Genomic DNA, 19,652 nt, shown 5'->3' on the forward strand with positions numbered 1-19,652 from the left:
CAGTTCTCTTTATTAAGGCAGAATGTAGTCTAGATTTCAGCAGAAGACTCTGACAGAGCTTAAGTTTTTCTAGAAACAGGGAGGGGAGATAATCCCCACTACTATCACCTGCAGACATTTCTTCCCTTTGGTGCATCCATGAGTGAGGCTACTAGCACCCTGTGTTCTGGATGCAGCTGGTACCCTGCAATCATGTTGCATAAATGTGATTTCAGACAGTCATTGACACAGTACTGTCGACTCCACATTCTCCAGTGCCAAGACTTGCTACTCTGTATTCACTATAAATGCCCTCAGTGCAGTAAAAAGCAGGTTGGTTCAGCTGTTCATCAGTCACAATTAATATTTCCCTATTATGGACTACAAAACAGGCAGTTTCTGTTCTCTGGGCTGGACTCCCCAGGCACCACCAGCAGCACACTTCACTTGGACTTCACCCATCTATAAAAGTTTAACCTGATTTAGGGTTAAAGTGCTCTGATTTACAATGTCAGCGGTAAAGTCCAAAGAGCCACACCGTTATATTGACTGAATCTGATCAAGTACTTCTGCTCGTTCTCTGCACTTCTCAGTCTACATTTAAGCAAGTTTTAAACAAACAAATGTGGGTTGACATCAGTGCTAAGACTTTTAGGCAGATACCCAATTCCGTCTCTGGTATAAGTCTGTGTAGAACATCCAGTCTCAAAAAAGCTCATTCCAATAGCTTTCTGGGAGACTGCCAAGTGTGACTGCAAAGGGAAAAACAGGTGAGATAATCACATTCCTATTTATGAAAACAGAATTTCCTTCATCTCAGCAGAAGGTGGAAGGAAATATATTTGGCCAAGAAGACCCCAGTGATCTCTAAGCTGATGGTATTTGACAAAAAAGGAACAACAGAGTGGAAGAAGCGGAATGTAATTTGGGCACAGGCCATGTGTAAGCACCTCCACGTATTAACCAAACTTATTACAATTGCATTTCTGTCCTTCTTTCATTCTCCTGGGCTGGCAGCATCCTGTTCTGGGCACACATCTCCAGTGCTTCCCTGGCTTCATGGCACCAGCCCTCATCCCATCCCTCTGTTAGAGCTCCACTAAATCAAAGGGAACTGTACCTGACACAGCTGCAGTTACAGACACAGACAGAACCAGCCCAGCATTTCTATCAAAATATTCCTTTTCTCAACCCAACAGCCAGCTGAGAGTTCTGGAAGATGTTTTGGCACCAGTTTTAGCTGAATCATCTAGTAATATAAGCCACATCTGTTCCAAACACATGATTTGGAAAGGATCTTTTCTTTAGCAATTTCACAGGAAGAGAAGGTAAAATTGATGGCAGCTTGGCTTATGGCCTTGAGTGTGCAGCAGACCAAGGGAATCAGTCTTTCTAGTCCAGACTGCAAAGGGGAAATCAATCCCGTTCATTCTCCATAACTCACTAAACCAGCTCAATTATTGCTGGAGACAGTGGGCAAACTTCTGCCAAGCTACTCAACAGGGGAACTTCCAGAAACAAATACAACAAACCCTGAGAGACTATCCGCAGGGGTCTTTGCTGAGATGGGAAGAGAAGCAATCAAAAACCATGCAACTGCAAACAGTCCAGTCAATGGTTCGAACAACCCAATGAAAGTGAAAGTTAACAAAATAGCAGAAGGCACAGGACTACTTAAAATACTTCTGCTACTTATATCCTAGAGACATCTTCAAAGCAAAGATTGCAGTTTTCCGTTAATCTTTGCACAGACTTGAGTACTATAGTGCTCCATCCCCAACCAAGAACTCCGAGAGGTACTGGCAATATAAACCAAAAGCCTCTATTTCAGCATGAAATGCTAGTTGAATTATTACTGCCAACCATTAACCTTACACTTGTGGGATGGCTTTCCTGGATCTGTATCAAATAAGGCAGTAATGATGGTTCATTCCCTGTCAAGACCCCACCAGATAGTGTGGGTGCCGTGCTGGTCACAGCACCAGGAGCTACGTGATGTCTGCCAGGAGAAGATTCTTCTGGGGCAGAAATCTTGGGTAGCAAAGTCAGCTACCAAGTTACCTCTTTTTTGAAGCCTGATATTTGGAAATCTGGCATATACTACCTCACCTAAAGTAATTGTAAGGTATATGCGTCTCCTGACACCAAGAAGAAAAGACTAAGAGATGAGGAACCCAACTTCCTCAAAGAGTGCTCTGCACTCTAGCATTTTAGATCAGTGAGTAAGCTGTCAGCTCTTCAAAAGGCAGCTTAAAACTCCTTGCTGCAGTGGGACAGAAATAAAAAACAAAGAAAAAAAACAGAAAGAAAATCATAGCTTTGCTCACTTAACTTCTCCTTAAATAAAAGCTGCAAAGAGTTAAGTGGAGACTGACCATAGCTTAAATTTTGTCCTCATCAACCTTGGCTGCATGCTTTCAATACCAATGAAGACAAGAGTTGGAAGAAAAACGAAGTAAGAACAGGCAGATAAGGGGATTTTGCAATTATCCAAGCCAAGCTCTGCTGTCTTATGCTGTCCTTGAAAAGTGAAGTGTAACGTATTTCCACAGAGAGCACTAGAAGTACAAAAGTGGTATGTCTAGGAGCATTTTAGGTTGCAAAGGCCACATTATGTCCTGAATAATAAAAAATCCCTCCTTGCTTTTCTCTTGTGCACTAAAAACAACTAAGGAAGCTTGCAAAAAGAGTGAAATCTTCCACTTGGTTTCCTTCTCCCTCCTCAACCGCTATTTCAGATTCTTTTAGTTCTAGTCTTCCCTTGTGGCAAGCTAGCACAAAGTAGGGGTTTTTTTCCCCTACATAGTGACAAGGTATACAGAAAACTGAGTCAGTCTGGACAGGAAACAAAATGTGTTGTAAAATGCCATGGACAGTGATCAAAATTACTTCAAGAATGGTCTTAAAAGCAAAATTGGAGAGAGGGGAGAGTAATCACCTTGCTAGGCAATTAACGGGACATACCACAATCAGTTTCAGAGTTAGAGCTGCAAGTGAGAATCTACAGTACCATTTTCCAGCTCGGTTCAAGGCAGCAAAGTTTCACATTAAGACGACTGTGGTGACTGGGTTAGGCCCTTTGTTGTGTGCATCCGTCTTCTTTACTCTTCACTGTCACGTGCAGAGACATCAGCTTGTCTCACTACTTGAGAAAGTGCAGTTTACAAACCTACAAATTCATCAAGAAATGCAAGAACCATTGCTCCATTTACTACGGATCTTCCCTAGGAAAAAACCTATATAAATCAAGATGCTGGGAACAAGAAAAGCTGAATCAAATACTGAAGAAATAGGAAAAAAGTCCAATCCCATCATCACAGACTACAGTGGAAAGGACTGCATCGTAACATTTGTGAAAGGAGATAAATGCTTTACTGTCACAAATTGGGAGCTAAACCTAATGCACTGGAAAACCCTGAACTCCCTTTTTGTTTCCAAATAAATCTCTTCTGAACATCTACTGTCTTCAGTTCAACGTTCATTATGTAATGGGGAGGGGCTAGAAACTAATTTTATTTTTACTTAAGAAAGTAAAAATAATAACAAAAACCCTCCCTCAAAGCCTCCAAGCTTACACTCTCTCCAGGAATTAGGAATTTATATAAAGCATCCTTGACCTGACAAAATCACAGTTTAGAAGAATGCTACAAAGCAGCAAAGAAAAGGTAGACAAAACAGAGTCTATATGCACATTAAATGTCTTATGATACAGCACCATGTACATTCCATGAATCACAGTCAGCCAAATGTTTTCATAACTTGGCTTGTATATTCATATCTAACCAGTGCAAACCAATTAGCAGCTCTTTTCAAACAGCTAAGTACAATATTTAGTAATGGCTAGAGACATCTTGTTTCAAAATAGCCCAATGCAAAATTTGCAACATTGAAGTAAAACAAAATTTTAGTCTGCAAGTAATTCTGCTGGCCTAGGAGATCAGAATTTCTGAATCATTACCATTTCATTATTGGAAAGAAATGAGCTTTGCTTTTACAGAAAACAATCATCATGCAGTTTAGACAGAGAGTGATCACACCTTCAGATGGAGAAAAAGAGGGTGGGAGGATGGGAGAGAGAATGAAGCTTGAGTGTAAATGCAAGGATGCGGTGGCTCTGGAGTGAGTCCAGAGAAGAGCAACAAAGCTGGTGAAGGGGCTGGAGAACAGGCCTTATGAGGAGCGGCTGAGAGAGCTGGGGGTGTTTAGCCTGGAGAAGAGGAGGCTGAGGGGAGACCTCATTGCTCTCTACAACTACCTGAAAGGAGGTTGTGGAGAGGAGGGAGCTGGGCTCTCCTCCCAAGTGACAGGGGACAGGACGAGAGGGAATGGCCTCAAGCTCCTCCAGGGGAGATTTAGGCTGAACATTAGGAAAAAATGTTTCACAGAAAGGGTCATTGGGCACTGGAACAGGCTGCCCAGGGAGGTGGTTGATTCACCTTCCCTGGAGGTGTTTAAGGCACGGGTGGATGAGGTGCTAAGGGGAATGGTTTAGTGTTTGATAGGAATGGTTGGACTCGATGATCCGGTGCGTCTCTTCCAACCTGGTTATTCTATGATTCTATAATTCTATGATCTTCACTGTAGGCTGAGGCTGGACAAGTAAATATGCATCTCCTTGGTCTGTGCAGACAGATGCCACTGGGGAAGATGAAGCTCTCCCTGTGTGGCAGGACATGTGTGCGGCACGTCACTCTGGTGGCTCTGTCAGGTAAAAATGCATTGCAGGTGTTCATAGCACTTCACCACTAAAGCAGATCAAGGTCTGGGCTAGTACTGTGTGGGTACCTCACTTAGGAGCGCTTCTGCCAATTTACAAGTAAGGAAAATATAGGTGTTGGGAAAAACAGGTCATAAAACCCAAGTCTATTTAAATTCAAAATAAAACGCAGCAAAGCACACTTTGTAGCCAAAGTAAGTCTCTTAGGAATCATGAGACACTTCCTGACAGATCACTGGTAAGCACAGACTATTTCTCCCTCCCTTACATAGCTAACAGGATCCAGCCCTTCCCACCATTTAAAATTCAATACTGTAAGAGACTGCCGACTCCTCTGTACATCGGAAGCAATGGGGGAAGCAAACAAAGCTGCTTTACTTCCCTCTAATCTTTCTCCCTTGTGTGCCTGCACCAGATGGTGCTGAGCTGCAGGTTGGAGGGAGATAATACGCCCAGAGGAAAAAAAAATGGTAATATTAGGTTATAAAACAACTGACCTTCAAACATGACATCAGCTCCTGTTTAATTGATGGGACAGGTCCAGACAGACAGACGCATGCACACTGGGATGCCCACGTTCAGCACCTTCCTTTCTAATATGGGAAGAAGCCACCCAGCAGCACCATTAAAACAGTCTGTTCAAACTTCATTGTTTTGAGAATGAGAAAAAAGCAATGTCTCAATTTATCTTGAGACAGACAGACCCACTCTGGGAAAGCATTCTTGATGAAAGTGGTTTTGATTAAACTCCCAGTCCAGTATCACCAGTGTCTACTGATGACAGCCTGCCTAACTCACTGTAAGCAAAGTGAAAGAACTCCAGAGTTAGAAAACAAAGATCTTACAGAAGAGGAAAATTACCAAATACAAGATGATTTTAAGCTTCAGGCTAATGTGGTCCAGACTTTTCTTTCCAGCTGCTGTCACTGTGAACACTGCTATGAACAGTGGTTTTAATCAAAGTGTTGAGGACCAGGGATATCCTGCTTTGGTTAAGCACAAGCTCTGGAAACTCTGCCACAGCATACTGTAAAATTTTGGAGCCTTTTCTGATACACCGACCTCAGACATTTCCCACCAGCTTAGCGCTGGATGACCATTTTATATACGTCCAACTTCTAGATAAAGAAAGTAAAACACACTAAAGAGGACTCCTGTTGACAGAAAGGAAAGCCCTGTGCTAGGCTACTGTGAGGAAGATGGGATGCAGAGCCCTGAGAGCGGGAAGCCCTGGGTGGGTGTCTGCTTCTCCTGCAAACACATGCAACACAGAAGAAGGCATCTCCCTCTCCTTGGCAAGGAGGTCATCTCCTGCCCACCTGTCACAGCTGCTTTTGCAAGTAGCTGAAAAGGGCTTTAAGACTATTAAGAAGTTTGAGAAACATTAGGTTTGAAACATTTAGTGAAACATTTAGTGCTTTGAGTGCTCTCCAGGCAAAGGTGACAGATAGCAGCCTCTGCTAGAGGAGTGTGCGTGTCACATCGTACTCAAGTAAGCAGCCTGCACTGTACACTGACTCACAGGACTCTATGGCTACGTTTTGCCAGTCTCAAGGGAAATTTATACAGAGGCTCCCAGCAGCAAGAGACAAAGCCACATTAAGTGACAACACTGAACAGTTCAGTATTTATTAGACATGTACAAAAATAAAATAGCTCGCTGTAAGCAGATCAGTGCTGAAACAGTGAAGTTCAGTTTTCTTGCTGCTTCAAAGATGCTTCGCTTAAAGAAGGAACAAAGCGAATAGCAGAGCCACTCAGTCACTGTGTCCTGGTGGAGTGTCTGCAGCCAGTCACCAATACAAACATCCTCCTTCACATCACAGCCGTACCAGGTCTGCCTGGCTCTGCTCTCTAGAGCCAAACAGACACCTGGACACTGGCCAGCACACAGGTCCCTCAAACTACTGGTCGCTTGTCCTGTGAACAGCCTTTTAACTTCTTGTTGTTCTCAGGAACCAAAGCCTGTCACAGGGTGGTGGCAGGTGAAGTGCCTTCCTAAGAACTCAGAAATTTTGCACAGAGCTTGGAATTGGACAGTAGTCATTTAACATCTAGCATTAAAAGCAGTTTAAAATTTAATGGTCAGAGCATAATAAATCCCATCCAGGCACTTTCAGCTTGCAAGTCAGACCATCAGCCGGGCAGAAATAGATTTCTTGTAAGGGAACCAGGGATTATTTTAAGTGTATTTTGTAGAAAGCACAATCTCTGGATTGCCTCAAATCACAACTTTGTCCAACACTTAGGTGAGAGGACAGTGGGTCAGGAAAAGAGATTCTCAAGCAACAGTATCTGTCAGTTAAAATAAACGGGACCAAGAAACAAGGAATAAGGCAGAACAAAGCTGAAGAATAGTGCAAAACTGGAGCATTATCCTCCTCAGTGCAGAACAGAATAGCAACAATCCTAAAAATAACCCTGCATTATTCTCCAGAACCACACTGGGTTCTCATTTGGGTCCAGGTTGCTTCTTATACTGCACTTAGCATCTCAAATAACTTGAATCACTGCCTAGTCATCAAGTGCGGCACTCAACACCTGCATGTGTAGGAAACCTGTGCTAACAGAGTTTGGATGGGACTCCAAGATGCATTGTTGGGATCTTTCAGATATGCTGGTCACACTGTTGTTCTGTCACACTGAGGACAAATTTTGTTGCCTTCCTTTGTCAACAGGCCATCAAAGCCTGCAGGAAGACCTTTTACTATCCACCAGAAGCAGAGACAGGGACTAAGGAGTGCATTCCTTCACCCCCTTGTTACCACATCTGCTAGAAAACAAACCCACAGAGTCAGGCTCCTTGCTGTGTGAGACACACACAGAGCAAAGACATACAGGATACAGAACTGTGGACAAAGTCAAGCAGGCAGTGGGGACTGTGTGACCAACTTCATTTCTATCTCCCTCCCATATGGGTCAACAGGAGACCTCCCGCATCCTCCAACAGAAACAATTCAAGCAGCTGCTAAAGATAGGGTTACTTTGGCAAAGAGGGGACACCAAAAGAGAGAGGTTTGCATCAGTGATACCAGTTCCATCCTTCCACAGACCTCCTCCTTTACCCCCTTAGATCAATTTCTCCTGTAACTTGGGGCAATACACCACTAGCCACAGCCTCTTTGATTTCCCAGTCAGTAAAGTTTTAATGCCTTAAAAGCAAAGGGATTGGGAGACAGGATGGTGAAAGGAGAGAGGAGGGTGAAAGGAGAGGACTGAAGCTGTGCTGTGTTAGGGAAGGAAAGAGGCCTCTCTCCAGGTCTTTGATGTTGACTCCTGCTGTTCTAATGGAACCTTACCCGGGAAAATAAATCTCTAAAGAATGCTGCAAACAACAACAATGAGGCTTTATCGTGGCAATACCAACCCCACTGTGGCTTCTAAAGCTCCTGGTTGAACAGAGGGTGAGCAGCAGCAATCCCACAATGTGCTGAAGTCCGCATTCCTAAAATTCTCCAGTGCACCAGCCATGCTCAGAGAAGGCAGCTTAGTGGCTCAGGGGTTATTAGCTGTGAGTTCAGGTTCAGATGTGCCATGGGACAGAGGTCAGGGCATAGATGCAGCTCCTTGTCTTTGATTTGAAAATCTTTAAGCGCTCTCAGCGTAGCACCCTCAGTGTCCTCTCTCCACCCACTGACTGCACAAAGCAATTTTTGCTTGTGTTCCTCCAGCCATTACAGTCTGAATAAGTACTGTAAGATTTCTGGAGCCAGAGATCCACACGCTGCAGCAGCCTCCTGGGAGGTCTCATGAAAGCAGCAGAAAGCAGCTTCCACCCTACCCCCCGATAATCACTACATCATAGTGATGGAGGAGGATAGTGTTAATGCAGCAAGAATCAACAAGCCTGCTTGTTTCTTATTCCAAAGTGAAGACAAAGATGGGGTTTGTTCAGCTAGGCAGTATAGCCAAGCCTTGCAAGAAAGGCAGGAAAAAATGTGGATATTTTTGACTTCAGTTTGGACTGAGTCTCTTGAAACAGGATAGGCATAGGATTATTTCATAAAGAAAAGTAAAAAATTGGAAATGCAGAATAAAAATACTTCTAAGTGCTGTACACTTGTTCAGTAATGCTGACTCTCTGGAGACAAAGAGGACTGGAAGAAGGGGACAAAACAGTGAAGAAAATCCAATGTTTCAAGCTTGTTTTGTCCTAACTTCAGAACAGGAAGAAGTCATTAAATCTTTCTGAGTTTTAGAACAAAAAAGAAATGGAAACAAACATCTGATATCAGGATATATTTTAGAAAAAAAATAGGGCACACTAACACTAAAGAATTGAAGTTAACATGTAGCAGGGAAGGCTAGACATAAAATAAAAAAATAAAAGTGAAAGAAGGTCCCTAAATTCCCTACACTTTCAGCACAGGAAGACACAGCATTTTGAGAAAAACAACTGCAAAGGTAAAGAATTAATTTCTATTATTTGGTAGAAGTTCGCTGACAAATCAGTTTGTTAGTCAAATCACACAACTCTTTTTTTAAATTATTCATTTGCAGTGTTTAATATGAACATTTTCAGCATTAGAGTCTGAGCTGTATTTGGCAGCTACAGTGCTAATAAGAAATTGTTAAAATACCTTGGTCCTTCAGCTCCCTTAAAATGTCTTGTGGCAGAAGCCGATGTGCTGTTTGACCAGGAAATCAGTTGTCTTGGAGACATCTTCACATACAACAGCAGCTCAGTCAGTCACTTTGAGTGACACCAGCTAGCAATCTGCACATTAACTTCAAACAGAAAATGAGGATATCAAAGCCACTGAAAGAGAAATCATCACCTGCAAGAAACATGCTGTTCCTCTCCCATACCCTGCTAGCTAGAGTGAAAGATGAGAGCTGTGATCTCAAAGTGCACTGCTACCTCCCTGCATAATTAGGTCACCAAGAGGCTAACAGTGTTCCTGTTCATACAACCATTTATATGAAATATATAACACGTGCTGTTCTTTCACAATCAGTTTCAGGTCAAACCTGCAGGCAAAACTTCTAAAAAAGAAAGTTACCATAAGTTTACACAAAGAGGCAATCCAGAAGTGCCACCACCCAGTTATAACTAAACCTCACGGTTACATCTATCTACAAACCAAACAGGCAGTTCTACAGCATCAGGCATCAGATTACAAAGACTACCAAATAATTATTTTCAAGGCAAACCACTACCCCAGGTTATTATGTGACCTGATAAAAACCCCAATGGTTATCTTCTAGTCACTGTAATGGAACGCTAAAAGGAGATGTTATTGTCACAAATAAAAGTAGAACCCATCCTGCCCAGCTCATAGATACAGACAGAGGTGCATCAAACTCCCCCTCACCAGCACCACACACATACACAAAATACCAAAGCACAAAGCGAGTCAAAGGCCAGACAAATTAAATTCATGCCTGTGCATGCATTTCAGAAGCGTGAAAAACAGGACATCTTTGATCACCCTCAAAACACATCTCTTAGCTGGCAATAGGCCTTCTGTTGCGCTTTCTCCTGCCCCAAACGACAGACTGCTACTTTATCAGGTGCTGGATCTAGTGAAACATGGACCAACACCACTCACCAAGCATCCTCAATTCTCTTCAGCACAAGGGCTGATGATCCAGCACAGTCAGAACTGACAGATATTTATTCTCCTCCAGAGTATTGAGTTCCAATGGAGATGGTGTTCCCCCAAAGACTTACACAAGAACAGAAAGATACACCTAATGACTCAACATATTTATTAACTCAATAGATTCTGAAACCACAAATCTGCTAACTGTGGGTCTTCATATTTTTCAGAACGTACAGGCAACTCTCCTGCATAATTTTTTTTTAATAGTACCACATATGACTTAGGAGTAGCCCAACTCCGGAGCAAACAAGGATACATGCCAAGGCTTAAAAACTTCAGGAAAACTTCTGTACTGTCCCTGTATAGAATATATCTGTCAACAGCTCCAGTTTAGGGGAAAAAGAAAAGCCTTGTCCCAGCCGTAATGAAAGGTTCCCCTGGGCAGCAAAAAGACTAGTTTTGCTCACAGAATATTTGCACCTCAGCTGAATTACTGAATGTGTGTTGAACGCTTTGAAAATTGTGAAGTGGTATATAAACAGTAAGGATTGTTGTTTGTTATTGTCTTGGTGCACAGCAGCGGAAACTAGTGCCATTTACAGACACGAATTAAGAACAACAGGAGGTCTATCGACATGCTGTGGGTCTGGGGATTTTGATAATTTGTCTCCCATATTCCCGTTTCCCGTAGACAGAAATATCTTCGATAGGACTCCTACAGTCCTCATCAAGCAAGGCTGCCCTTGGCTCAGTGTAGCCTGTCACAGCGGAACAACTCTGCTGAGAGGCGATGAGACCTCCATCTGCAAACCTAGGTTGTATCACCTCTCAACAGCACTCTCCTACACTCCAAAGCAGTGCCATCACTGCCCTTGAACAGCAAATATTTTCCACCTAAATTATGTGTTTGGAGCACTGACAGACAGAAAATAGAATAAAATAAAGGTGCGTACTTGTTTCCAAGGCAAAGAAAGAGTTAGCTGAAAAAAGTTCAGAACTCAGTGACATACACAAGGAGTGATTCATAGACACAAGCTACGTCTTACAAGTCTGATCTCAACATAAGAGCAGATTTTCAGATAGAGATTTCTTTACCTGGATTGTTAAGCAGCAGCTTAGATAAAAAGATGAATCTAAACCTCCTGTTGTGCAGCTTGGGTGAACGAGTGAAAGGGATTGTCTAGTTTTTAAAGTAACTCAGGAGTGCTCTATGTTCCCAGAACCAGAATTTAGAATTAAGAAGATTAAAATAATTTTTTAACTTTGATTTTCCAGATTAACTTGTAACTTAACTCTGCAGCTCTGACAATGTGCAGACAGTCTTGCTGAGTGCTTACATAGAACATATGAATCCCCTCACCAAGATAATTAAAATAACTGCACACAGTCATTCTTTGATATTACAAGCCTATGCCAAAGCGGTTATTTCCAGTACAACACTGCTGCATCAACTGCATGCTTTGCACATTCACAAAATTCATAGCACAGTGGGAAAAATTTCGAGCATAGGGTCAAGCTCTAACAAACAACTTAGCACATAAAACAAGCCTCTCTGACAGATGCTCAATCAAATTGTAATAGCTCTTTTTGTCTCAATACTGCACTTAGATGTGTGTTGCACATTGAATAAACCTCCAAGCATTTAATTGAGAAAATGCAGCTTGTTCAGAGCCGTGCTGCAGAGAGACTTGCATTCGTCTTATTTTCCTCAGGTTACTGGTTGCTTAGCACATGGTCTATGAAATACAGACATTTCAGCAACTCAGGCTTTGAGGGCCTAATATCAAGGGGCTAATATCAATACCTGGGCTGCCATTCACTGTATGTAACTTTCAAAAGGCAAATTCCAGGGACAGAAGGCAACAGAGCCCCTGAAGAGTTGTTACAGTGACATTCTCTCCTGTTATCAGAGCTGCAAATTCTTTTATGAACAGCAATTCAACCAAAAGTTTAAAATAAACATAAATTCACTGCCTATGCTGGAACAGAAGCAAGTTCTGCTGGCTGTATCACAAGGATTCACCACTGGAGAGCAGCTGCACAGCTCTGCGTACAGATCTGCATCCATACCCGGGCTTCAGAATCATATATAACAACAAGCAGTGGGTTTAGGCACACCTCAATCAATATACCCAAACGGCTCTGAATGCAGCAAAGGAAGAAGTGTATTTAGAAGGAGATTAGCTTATTTCCCTCTTCTCCAGGGACAAGACTCATTTAACTTGAATGCAGTCAGTTAGTTCCTCTGTTTGCACTCAACTCCAGATTCCACAGTGCACCAGGGAATTCTTTACAATCACATTCAAAAGTGGCAATTTAAAAAAAAAGTTTACATGAATTGTTCACAAAACTGGCAAGAGCTTGCAAGTTCCTGCAAAATGCCCTCTAGAACAGGTTCCCGTCACACTGATCTAGGGACAGAGATTAGAGTTATCAGCTTTGACACTCAGCAGGAATGTGTCACAAAGGATTAAATCATTATATCATGAAGTGTCAGCATACGTAGCTTTCCTGCTGTTCTACCACTAAGTTATACATTAATTAGTGAGGTACAAAACAAACATGAAATATCTCCAAGCATCTGCCTGTGGATCAGGCCCAGGCAGCGCTATTAGCACAGGATTCCTTTCCAGGAAGAGTCACTCAAAGCATCACCAGCTCTTCAAGAGATCCATTAAAATGAGAAGAAGTGATGAAGGGAAAAGCACAGAAGCTAACTGGAGTGTTTGTCTTAGCATTTTTTGATAGCTGTTTAATACAAATCCTTCCTCATAACCTCAGCATCTAATTTCCTAAGCACAGTCATATACACACTACCGAATAAAAACAGCCTTCCTTGCAAGAGGTGTGGAGTAGTGCCAAAAAGATCCTACAACATGAACAGGAGACTTCAGATATAACATTCTAGAACAGAAAAGGCACATGGCCTAACAGATTAAGCAGTAAATCAAGAATTGGCTTTGTTCTTACAAGATTTAACTGCCACTGTGCCCTAGCTGCTCAGCAGTTCTGGACCAAATCTGTTACAAACTCTCACTCCATAAATGGGTGGAAGAAATTCTGCATGGTCTGACTACAAGCCACAGTAGAGAAGATCTAAGCAGATCAACAACATCCCACAGGTAAACCTCTACTTTTCATCTAAAACATGACCTTAGAAAGGCGTCATTGGGCAAAATAAATAAAAAATAATAGAAAGAAATCCTCTGCCAATTCCTTACAGCTATCCCCGCAGGATTTATAGCTTTGGCCATGTCTTGCATTTGTCCCTTGCTTTCTGTCTCAAACTGCTGCCTCCTACGTCTTGGCATTTCCTGACTGCCAATTACATCAGATTGTGGCCAGGATGCATTCTTTAAAGTAATTTGTCCCACTTTTGCTTTGGGATCCCTTCGGTATAAAATAAGATTACTTGCTAGAACTGCCTAACTGGGTCAACTTGTAATCTCTCTCTCAGTTGCTGAACTGTAGTTGATCTTTACACCACTAGATGAACACCCAACGACAGAATGACTATTTGCCTTCACTATTTAAATACTTTCTGAGGCTGAACTCTCAAAACCAGACTCTTTTTTCCAGCTTCAGTCTCAGAGGGCTGCATGGTTAAACCACTCAATCATGAAGAACAGCAACACCACAGTGTTCCACTACTCTGGTACCACCTTACCCTTTCACAGATTGCTGAAGCACAGGAGACGAGGAAGGCTGCTGTTAGTACCAAGGTCCCACTTGTATCATTACATTCAGAAATCTGCGTAGCTCTGTGTAAATTTGGAGGCAGCTCAGAATCGAACATATGTCTAGGGTGTCTTGACTCAGTGCTTTACCTATAGAGTGATTTTCTTAGGGTGAAAGGGGTGCTACCCACCTCTTGCTCTACCAGCTGAAGCCACCCAGAGCTGTGTAAATTTCTGCCCACAGCCCTAAATATGAGTGGGTAGAAGTAGCTACCACTGCAGTTTCAAAGACATGGATATTATGAACCTTACAGCAATTAATCACCCCCACTCAGTGGTATGCAAATTGTACTTTTGACACTAGCATGCACATAAAAAAAATGCATTAACAACCTTCTAATTAAATGCTTTAAATTAGATTAAAATCATACTGTCTGACAGATGAAATATAACGCACTAACAGGATTGTTGTAGCTTCCTTAGGGTCAAGTGTTTATTAAAAGCTCAAAAGTCAAATATGTTGAGGAGAAGAAAATCTATCTTTCTCCAACTGAAAACTACAGCACATATTGATTCCATTATAACAAGAAAGGTACTGAAATGGTGCTTTGAAAGAACTGCAGAAAGTTTACCTAATACACTAGTACATGATTCAGGGATCTGTCAGGTTGGCTGAAGTACTAAGGTGCAGATTAATCCACCCAGTCCAGGACAATTGCTATTTGCAGTAAAAGGGAATGCAACAGAGTGGTAGAAATAAAAGCAAACAGTGGAGGTCTCTTTATTAAAGAGAGCAGAATCCATAGAAGCATCTGTCAATGGGAACATCAGCTATTCCTGAAAGATTTATTTTTAATGTCTCATAAGCTGCCTTCCAGTTGCACTAGCAAAAAAAGAAGGCAACCTTCACATTTTTGTTAGTCAGACAGTAAGCCAGCTTTGTGCTAACAGAAGTCATAAACCTTCACTGGATATAAAATCCATAGTTAGGATGGGCAGTCTATGAAATATGCTTGCAAGTTCCAATAAAGCTCATGTCCCTCTACTAGTGATCAAAACAGGACTTGGGCAAATAACTCGAGACATCCACTTGAAGGCCATTTTTCAGCTCTCTCACCCTTGCTTCTACGCTTCTACACCCCTCTTTTCTTAATAAGGGAATGTTCTGTGACTACAACATCAAAAGCTGCCTTCTGCTTCAGGTCCCATGACGGGCCCTCTGTTTCCTGAAGAAAAAAAGCAGGGCAGATGATACCCTTCCTTGGTTCTCCAGAACTCCATCTACTCTACTACTTACTTCATATCTCAAAGCCAGGCAAATTAAACAGAGTCTAAATGTAACATAGTATGTTGTGCTGACGAACAAACTGTTACGCTCAGGGAACTTTATCTCCTTGTTCTGAGGACAGCAGGGAAAGCCACCAATGAGCAGAATTAATGGCTTTATTTTAGGATATGGAACTTAACCTGTCCCAGCTGTAAGTTGCTAAAGGAAAACCTGGCCTAGGATGTATGTCACTCCACAAAATGCACAGGACTGCTCTTGCTTCTCAGTTTAGTTTCATACACTATCATCACTCAGCCATAGGCAACAGACTCAACAGCGGGGCACTTACACTCAAATAATGTCTATCTATGCCAGAGCTCCAACCTGCGGTTGCCACCACAGGGTTTCACATACATGCCTGGAGGTACAATTGTCATCTCAATCACTGTTCACAGGGTCATGCTGAAGCAGCCCTGGCAACTGAAGTCCCTTTGACTGGGCGCAGAGCTAACCTCTTAGCTATTACCAGAGTTATTCCTGGCACTCTCTCACCTAACCTGGAGTATAAACACCTAGGGTGTGACGTGGACAGAGAAGGGAACACAGGGAAGGGTTTCAGACATGTTCCTTGGAAAATAATTTTTGCAGCAAAAGGACTGTGACACGTACAGGGGCCAGAGCGTACATGTCAAGGCACAAGAAAAGATGCAAAACTTCTAGCTGTACAGGAGATGGTTAAAGCCAGCAGAAACCTGTCTTTTGTCAAATAAAAGTGAAGACAGACAATCCCAACTATCCAAATAACTTGCACATCTCAGAGACTCCCTTTGAGAAGTCCAGGCAGGACTAACAGATCCTGAATCTCCGCTGGACTGGACTCTGCCTTTGGGCTGCTCTGGGTCTCCGAGTACACATCCACCTCATAAATTACCAACTTAACAATAAAACATGTTCTCCAGCCTTCCTGAACAAGATTGTATTTGCCTTTAATTTAGCTTCACCTATAAAAATAGCTGCCTAAAAGAAAGTTGAACAACTGGTTTCTGACTAGAATCACTCCAAATGTTTTAGCATTCATGCAAAGCAATGTGGAAGAAAAAAGAAAGTCAAAATCCAACAACTCACGTATCCTGGTTACCATCCTCCACTATAATTATAAAATTGCCCTTAAAATATAATTGCATAATTGGACTTGGCAAATATTCACCTAACTCTTTCACAAATAGCTCCACAGACTGAAAGAACAGGCAGTGGGCAGTCTGACAAGCCTGCCATAAGAATTTGTGCCCTTAGGGCATGTTCCTAGCTATTACACTAAATACTCTGCATCACAGCCTAATGTTTCAAAACAGTAGTTGAGTAAGTGAAGTACCAGCATCTTAAAGCCAATTGAGAGAAAGATTTTCAAGCTATTTTCACTGCACACTTGGAGCAGCACTCGGTTTATGCCAATCCTTTTTAACTAGTTAAATAGAAAGAATCCCCAGTTAAATGAAATTGGTTGACTTCTGGTAGCTACAACCAAACAGAAGCAACCAATATGCCTTGCTGGGGTTACTTCATCAGCACAGCAACCTGTTCTTTAACTAAAAAAAAAAAATACCCCCCTGCAACCTCAAATGCAAATACAGAAACATGGCCTGCAGAGAGAGGAGACCTAAGAAAAGCCAGAAATGCAATCTGCAATACAGTAAGGCTGTTTTTAACAGCTGTGCATTATGCATTCAGCAGTGCAGGGAATGTCAGCAGGGAGCCTCTATTAACATAGGCCTCAGAATACAGTGTGCTCCTATCATGATTGGCCTCTCTTGAGAAAAGGCGAACACACACACACACAAAAGATTTAACCCTAGAGAGTTCATTCCAATCCTGTTGCTATTTCATCAGCTCGACACCACAACAGAAACCAGAGAATTTCCACATTCTATCATAGACAAACAATACTTCCAACAATGCCTGAAATCTAATCTACAACAGAAGGTTTCATCAGCAAGTTATGCCAGGTAGGGAAAGGGAGGAAAAATGCCACACAAACCCACACAACAGTCCGTGTCTGCCACACTGACCTTGGGTACAGGGCAGGACTGCAAAATGCTTCTCCTGTAGAAGATGCTAATAAAAGCAAGCTGTTGTCAGGACCGCTGTGTTCTCAGCACAGCAATCTGCACCTCCACTGCACAAATTTGGGGGGGGCCCATAAGTCCAAGAAACAGCTAGAAGCCTTGCTAGAGATGCAGGGGCCAACAGAGTAACTCACTGCATTTGGGAAGCGGATATTGGCAGCAGAAACCTCTTACTGATGCCAGCTCTACCTCCACTATGAGACTTGCCTCTATCACAAACACTTGTTAGCACACCCAGCTCAGCGATGGGCCAACAGCAGAGAAAAGGGAAATGCTCTCAGAATAGGCTCATCACCTCTCCTGTATCAGGTGCCGATACAAGCTCTCTAGAGGTCTTGTCAACAACTCTAAGTTGCAGCAGACTGCAAATTGTAAAAGCGTGGCCTGTCCTGGCTGGCAGCTCCAGCTCTCTCCCACAGCAGTGAAAAACAAAAAAGTACTTAAGGACAAATTTAAACCAGTTCTTCCCTTGGTTTGGCGGGGAGAGGGCAATGACAGGAAAGAGAAGAGCATTAAGTGTCCTGAGCATCCTTCTTCTGACTCTATAGAGAAGAAAAAGTCTCATGATAGGAAAGGGAAACAAACACCAACCTGAAGAGTCTGAAAATTGCTCTAGATGACTGAATGCCAGTGTGTGTCAGGAGGGCAGGAAATAGTTCTGTATCCCCCATATTTATTTATGCCTCCTTGCTATTTTATTTTCTTCTCCTCTTGTTAAAACACAAGAGTCAGTATCCCTAATAACAAGACCTGCTTTGAGGCAGTAACAGCACTGGAAATTTCAAGGGACTGTTTAATATGCAATGTTCTAGTTCCCAAGAGCAAAACATACGGCTTTTTTTAAGCCTAGCACATCTGTGCATCACAACACTTTTTTTATTTAAGTGCTGAACAGAAAAAGACAGGTAGTGTTTATTAAAGCAGCTTCCTTGAAATACTTGTACTGCAGGAATAATACTCTTCAGGCCAGGTGACCCTAAAAAATTTTTTAACGAGTTCTATGCAGCTCCCATCACAATAGCAGCAAACACCCCACAAATCGAGTCACAGAGAGAGTAAGTAATTGGCTCCTTTCACGACTGGGAGGCAGAGACTTGGTCTCCCAGCGAGCTCACTGCCCAGAACATAAGACTGTCTTGTCTCCACTCTTCTTGATTAATCCATCCTTCCCCTCCTTTGAGGCTCAGTTATACCTACTGTCAGTCAAGTACTTATCAGGCACAGCTCAGCGTGAGTAGAAGTCACCCAGCAAAGGCACCAAAAGACACCTGTTGTTCAGTGTGGGGTGTTAGCAAGACCATATGGTCTTGTTGACTATGAATGGGATGCCCAGGAACTGCCCACACTCAGGAAACACTCACTTCCCCTACCAGATAGGTAGTTCATTTTAAGTCCTGTTCTGATGCTTGGGGCACAGATTTTAAGACAAAGACATGACAAGCAGTACCTCTTCCTAGTTTTATCATAGCCCAACACTTAAGAACTCAGTTAAGAGTTCAGTCCCTAATAGCCAGGGCAAGACAACACAGACAAAAAAAAAAGAGTTAATATAAACAGAAAGCAAAGATCTGACCCAGAGGGCAAGCCATGCAGAGCACAAACATCTGAGAATCCACATAAAGTCTCCTCGCCTATCATTCATCCACCAATTACACACCAATGTAATTAAATCAGGAAAGCTACTTTTAATTTTCCTCTCATCACCAGATAAGAGCAGTACGTATGGGAGGGATCAGGCACAAGGGAAAGAGCTATTTATTAATAAGTTAAATCTTTTTAGATTTAAGAGCCTCTGGCTAAGAAGGGTCTGATCAACAAACACAACCTCTGGCTCTAACACAGACAAATCAGACAACCCATCTTGATTTCTGGGCTTGGTCCTTAAGCCTCTTCTATTCAGGAACAAGTCTCACTGAAAATTGCCAGGAATAACATAAACAAAAATACAGCTTTTGTTACAACCTCATTTTTAGTCTATACATTTAAAATTAAAGAACACTCATCTCCCAGCCATTATATTAAGAAAGACAGCCACATTAATTTACGTTATTTCTAAAGAGTCTAATGCTCCCTGTTTTCATGAACACGGCATCACGCTGCATTCGCAGAAATACAAGGCATGTTTCAGCCTGCTTTTCTTCTTTCTTCTATTGCCTTCTCCCACATGATGCAGGAAGAAATGCCATGGTCTGTCCCCTGCAAAGTAAAGCTTAAAAAGGACCATGTAAAGCTTTCATGCTTAAAAAGGACTCTACTTGCTAGCCACACATCCAGAACTGCTGCTCTGGCTGTTTTCTCTCCACTCTTCTTTGCCTCATCCCATCCAGCCCTGCTTCCTCAGCC

General features: G+C 42.4%; 1 protein-coding gene across 2 annotated transcripts in view; it reads right to left on the reverse strand.

Annotated features, from left to right (window-relative positions):
- Positions 1 to 19,652, reverse strand: part of MB21D2 (Mab-21 domain containing 2) — a 61,906-nt gene that overhangs the window by 40,799 nt on the left and 1,455 nt on the right. Inside the window, exon 2 of one of the 2 annotated variants that reach the window (XM_069864856.1) lies at positions 9,277 to 9,424. The exons of the other annotated variant lie outside the window; for it this stretch is intronic. The gene's annotated coding sequence lies outside the window, so the exon portion shown is untranslated. The remainder of the gene's footprint in view (positions 1 to 9,276; positions 9,425 to 19,652) is intronic. 2 annotated transcript variants of the gene reach the window in all.

This window comes from Phaenicophaeus curvirostris, chromosome 10 (assembly GCF_032191515.1).
Source record: "Phaenicophaeus curvirostris isolate KB17595 chromosome 10, BPBGC_Pcur_1.0, whole genome shotgun sequence".
NCBI lineage: Eukaryota > Metazoa > Chordata > Aves > Cuculiformes > Cuculidae > Phaenicophaeus > Phaenicophaeus curvirostris.